Raw genomic sequence first — 6,384 nt, 5'->3', positions numbered from 1 at the left:
CGCCCTCCCCAATAGTCTGGAAATGCAGCTTAATGTTGACTATCTAGGCAAGATAGATGTTGGTGCCCCCCAACACTTCATCTTTGCACATCCATGCACCACATAGCAGCTGGGGTTGCCCAGCGTCCGGACACTAGCTACAATGAGGCATACTGCCATGTTTCCTATCACTTTATTCTTGATGAGCTTGAGGGAGGCAGAGAGACGTGAGGAGAGAGAGGCAGAGAGACACAGGGGGAAAGAGAGGCAGTGAGACATGAGGAGAAAGGCAGAGACATAGGAGGAGAGAGAGGCATAAAGACAGGAGGATATATGTAGAGAGACAGAAGGAAAAAAGGCAGAGAGACATTTGGAGAGAAAGGCAGAGACATGTGGGGAGAGAAAGACAGAGACATGTGGGGGGGGGGGGGGGCAGAGAGACAGGAGGAGGAGCAGGGAGACATGTGGGTAGGGGGAGGGAGAGGCAGAGAGACAGGAGGAGGAGCAGGGAGACATGTGGGGAGAGATGAGGGAGAGGCAGAGAGACAGGAGGAGAAGCAGGGAGACATGTGGGGAGGGAGAGGCAGAGAGACAGGAGGAGAAGCAGGGAGACATATGGGGAGAGAGGGGGAGACGCAGAGAGACAGGAGGAGAGAGGCAGAGAGATGTGGGGGGGTCAGAGACACAGGAGAAGAGAGACACAGATACACCCCTAGACACAAACCTGCTGCGGACTCAATTGTCACCCGGGCTGCATTGTGTCAAATGCAGCACTGCCCCAGAGGAGCTGTGTGTACCAGCTCACCTACATACAATCAACCATACTTCTCCCGGCTGCGAGCAGTGCAGTAGCAGGGACAATAAGACATGTGGGGAGAGAGGAAGAGAGACAGGAGGAGAGAGGAAGAGAGACATGTGGTGAGACTCGTGAGAGAGACAGAGAGAATGGAGAGAAGCAGAGAGACGTGTGGTGAGAGAGAGGCAGAGAGACAGGAGGAGAAAGGCAGAGAGAGGCTTGGGGAGAGTCCAATAGAAAAGAGAAGAGAGGCAAAGAGACTTTTAGGGAGAAAGAGGCAAAGAGACAGGAGGAGAGAGGCATAGAGATGTGTAGCGAGAGAGAGGCAGAGTTAGGGAGGAGACAATCACAGAAACGTGTAGTGAAAGAAAGTCAGAGACGTGGGGAGAGAGGCAGAGATGTTTGGGGAGAAAAGGCAGAGATACATGTGGGGAGAGTGAGGCAGAGACAGGAGGAGAGAGGCAGAGAGATATGGGGGGAGAGAGGCAGAGACAGGAGGCGAGGCGGGCAGAGAGTCAAAGGTCCAGAGAGAGGCAGAGAGACATGGGGGGAGATAGACAGAGAGACATGTGAGGAGAGAGGCAGAGAGACATGTGGGGAGAGAGACAGAGAGACATGTGGGGAGAGAGGGAGATAGACATGGGGAAAGAGAGGCAGTGAGACATGAGGAGAAAGGCAGAGACATAGGAGGAGAGAGAGGCATAAAGACAGGAGGATATATGTAGAGAGACAGAAGGAAAAAAGGCAGAGAGACATGTGGGGAGAGAAAGACAGAGACATGTGGGGGGGGGGGGGGCAGAGAGACAGGAGGAGGAGCAGGGAGACATGTGGGGAGGAGGAGGGAGAGGCAGAGAGACAGGAAGAGGAGCAGGGAGACATGTGGGGAGAGATGAGGGAGAGGCAGAGAGACAGGAGGAGAAGCAGGGAGACATGTGGGGAGGGAGAGGCAGGGAGACAGGAGGAGAAGCAGGGAGACATATGGGGAGAGAGGGGGAGACGCAGAGAGACAGGAGGAGAGAGGCAGAGAGATGTGGGGGGTCAGAGACACAGGAGAAGAGAGACACAGATACACCCCTAGACACAAACCTGCTGCGGACTTAATTGTCACCCGGGCTGCATTGTGTCAAATGCAGCACTGCCCCAGAAGAGCTGTGTGTACCAGCTCACCTACATACAATCAACCATACTTCTCCCGGCAGCGAGCAGTGCAGTAGCAGGGACAATAAGACATGTGGGGAGAGAGGAAGAGAGACAGGAGGAGAGAGGAAGAGAGACATGTGGTGAGACTCGTGAGAGAGGCAGAGAGAATGGAGAGAAGCAGAGAGACGTGTGGTGAGAGAGAGGCAGAGAGACAGGAGGAGAAAGGCAGAGAGAGGCAGTGGTAGAGTCCGATAGAAAAGAGAAGAGAGGCAAAGAGACTTTTAGGGAGAAAGAGGCAAAGAGACAGGAGGAGAGAGGCATAGAGATGTGTAGCTATAGAGAGGCAGAGTTAGGGAGGAGACAATCACAGAAACGTGTAGTGAAAGAAAGTCAGAGATGTGGGGAGAGAGGCAGAGATGTTTGGGGAGAAAAGGCAGAGATACATGTGGGGAGAGTGAGGCAGAGACAGGAGGAGAGAGGCATAGAGATATGGGGGGAGAGAGGCAGAGACAGGAGGCGAGGCGGGCAGAGAGTCAAAGGTCCAGAGAGAGGCAGAGAGACATGGGGGGAGATAGACAGAGAGACATGTGAGGAGAGAGGCAGAGAGACATGTGGGGAGAGCGGGAGATAGACATGGGGAGAGAGGCAGAGAGACATGTGGGCAGAAAAACATGAGGAGATATCAGGACATGGGTAGGGAAGACAGCGGTAGCTCTTCCAACTAATTATTAAAGATGCATCTTCCTCCCAATTCCATGCTGGCACCCCTAGACACAAACCTGTTGCAGACTCAAGTCTCACCCGGTCTGCATTCTGTCAAATGCAGTATTGCCTCAGGAGGTGCTATGTGTACCAAGTCCAGTCCAGTGATAGTGTTTAAAGTCCAGTCCATTGATAGTGATTTTAGTCCAGTCCAGTGATAGTGCTTATAGGGGGTTATTCTGGTTGACTTGCAAGTGTGTGCGAATTTCGCAGGCTTGTGAGTCCACCAGTCGCCACACACACAGCCACCCGCCCCCCTCTTGCACAGCACTATTACCCGCAGGCATGCAATCCATTTGCAGCCTTGCGTGCAGGCAATGATTTTTCTAGCGCTCGCAAATGAAAGACACCTCTTTGTTGTCTTACATATGCGAGTGTCTGTACGGGAAGCGGGCGGGCATCTGACATCCGACCCCACGCCCCCCGCCTGCACTAAAGTGTGCGAGCGCCGGAGAATAAGCTATTCGCTTTAAGTGCTCGCACACAGTGGCTGCACATACACACAATGGACTATGCGCATGCGCAGTTGCAAAACATCGCTCCCCTACGTGAACATGCAGGAGAGTGATTGAATCAGAATAAGAGCCATAGTCCAGTCCAGTGATAGTTCTGTAGAGACCAGTCCACTGATAGTGCTGTATAGTCCAGTCCAGTAATAGTGCTATATAGTCCAGTCCAGTGATACTGCTGTATAGTCCAGTCCAGTGATACTTCTGTATAGTCCAGACCAGTCATACTGCTGTATAGTCTAGTCCAGTGATTGTACTGTAGCATAAGTTAAATCCAGTGGTACTGTCATCAACGTCCAGTGGCACTGCCGTTAAAGTCCATTGGTTCTGCTGCATAAGTCCAGTAATACTGCTGTTAAAGTCCAGTGATAATGCTGCATAAGACCAGTGAAAATTCTGTATAAGCCCAGTTCAATTATACTGATGCATAAATCCAGTCCAGTGGCACTGACAGTAAAGTCCATTGGTACTACTGCATACTGTAAGTACAGTAATACTGCCGTTAAAGTCCCTTGGTACTGCTGCATAAGTCCACTCCAGTGGTACTGCTGAGAAAGTCCATTGGTACTGACTATAAAGTCCAGTGATACGCCTGCAGTTCCACTCCAGTGATAGTGTAATATATAAGTCCAGTGGTACTGACATTAAAGTCCAGTCCAGTGATACTGGTGCATAATTCCATTCCAGAAAGATAATGGAGAACCAAAATTTGAAGGATAAAATAGTGAAAATTTTAACCATTTAAGGAGAAACATAAGCTTGCCAATATGCCATATATATAGTGACAAGGAATGGCTTAGGCCCTGGCCCATGTTCATGACTAGTGGTTCAGCTTCACATGATGTTCTAAGCTCTCCTCCTCTCCCCACTAGAAAATTTAAGAGAGTTAAGCTGTCATCAAAAACACAGCAAACAACTGTGCCTTCTAAAACATGGTATCACAAATCCCCAAAGAGCCCAAGGGTGTTGGTGGTTGCGATGCCTGACCTTCCCATAACTGTGCGGGAAGAGGTGGCTCCTTCTACCATTTGCACGCCCTCTGCATATGCTGGAAGGATCACCCACAGTCACTGTTGAAGTACACCAGGAGGAGGATATTAATATAGCTGGTGCTGAGGAGGAAGTTGACGAGGAGAATGCTGCTGATGGTAATGTGATTTGCTTAAATGTCAGGGGATGCAGTTAATTTGCCGGCGGTCGGGATCCCGGCGGTCAGAATCCTGACACTGGAATCCCGACCGCCGAAATCCCGAAACTTTCTCCCTCCGTGGGTGTCCACGACACCCATATAGGGAGAATAAAATAGCGTGCCGAGAGTAGCGAGGCACCGGGCCCGCTGCGTGGCGAGCGCAGCGAGCCCGCAAGGGGGGGCGATCCATGTCCCCCCCTTGTCGGGATTTCGGCGGTCGGGATTCCAGTGTCGGGATTCCGACCGCCGGGATCCCGACCGCCGGCAAATCGTATCGGATCCAATGTCGGTACCCGGCGAGAAAGTTGTTGTCCATGGGACGCAAATACTGTTGTCATGCCTGGACAGAAGACCAAAAAATCCACCTCTTTGGTCTGGAATTATTTTTATCTACTGTACATCCGGGCAACAATTGTCTTGCCATAAGTAGCTTATGTAAAGTTGCAATAAGCAGGGGTAAAGACATTGGCCACCTAGGGATATCCTCCCTTATGCATCACCTGAAGCTCATTCAGAAGTCATTGTTTAGTTCAGGAACTGTGGATATGAACGTCAGCAGTCCAGGGACACCTAAATCCCTTGGTCCTGTTGTATCCAAGCACTTAAAAAAACCACCAGCAAGTCACTCTCCATCAATTTCCTCTTCGATCCAGATCGGAAGTAGTCCTGCAGGCCATGTCACCAGCATGGCTGACTCCACTTCTATCTGGTATTCCTCCAGAAGATCCTGCAGTGGTACACCTACTACTTCTGCTGCTGGAAGTCATTTATCATCCCAGAGGGGAAGTCAGAACACCACTACTTCTTACACTAAGCAATTGACCGTCCAACAGTCTTTTGCGATGAGGACAAAGAACGACAGCAGACATCAAAGTGGATAACAGGCCTTGACAGCTATATATGTGTTAAACGTGCATCCGGTGTCCGCTATTGGTGGCGAAGGATTTAGAGAATTGATGGAGGTAGTGTGTCCTCAGTACAAAATCCCATTTAGATTCCACTTCACTAGGTAGGCGATACTCAGAATGTACAGAGACATCCAAAAAAGTGTAATCGTGTCTTGAAAAATGCGGTTGTACCCACTGTCCACTTAATCACGGACATGTGGACAAGTGGTACAGGACAAAATAAGGACTATATGACTGACAGCCCACTGGGTGGATGCATCACCTTGCGCAGCAACAGCAGCATCACCGAAACACCAGCTCCTTCCAAGGCAGGCTACGCTGTGTATCACTGGTTTCAGTAAGAGGCACAATGCTGACTACCTCTTAGAGAAACTGAGGGAAATCATCTTGCAGTGGCTTACCTCACTAGACTCTCCTGGAGATTTGTGGTAATGGACAACGGCAGTAACATTGTGCGGGCATTACATATGGGAAATTTCCAACATGTGCCATGTTTTGCCCATAAAATAAATTTGGTGGTGCAGCATTTCCTTAAAAGTGACAGGAGCGTGCAAGAGATGCTTGCAGCAAACCCTCCTGAACCTGCCCTGCCATCACCTCAAACAAGGGGTTGTGAAGTACTGAAACTCCACCCTCTATATGCTGCAGATGATGGAGGAACAGAAAAAAGCAATTCAAGCATACACAGCCACCTACGACATAGGCAAAAGAGTAGGGATGCACCTAGCCCAAGCGCAGTGGAGTCTGAATTCCATGTTGTGTAAGGTTCATAAGCCATTTGAACTTGCCTCACGTGAAGTCAGTTCCAACACTGCCAGTTTGAGATAGGTAATTCCACTGATCAGGCTGTTGCAGAAGCAGCTGGAGAAAGTGAAGGAGGAGCTAAAGCATTGCGATTCCGCAAAGCATGTAGGTCTTGTGGACAAAGCCTTTCATACGCTTTGCAAGGATATGAGGGTGGTCAGTCTATTAACATCAGAGGAATACATTTGGGCCACCGTGCTCGATCTTCGGTTTAAAGCATATGTTGTGTCTCTGCTTTCGGTGGACACAGCGGTGCGAAGACCTAAAGAAATTGTCAGGAGAATGTCATCTGCAGCG

The sequence above is a fragment of the Crinia signifera genome, chromosome 2, assembly GCF_055691185.1.
Source record: "Crinia signifera chromosome 2, ASM5569118v1, whole genome shotgun sequence".
Classification (NCBI taxonomy): Eukaryota; Metazoa; Chordata; class Amphibia; order Anura; family Myobatrachidae; genus Crinia; species Crinia signifera.
Note: the sequence above shows the minus strand (reverse complement) of the source record.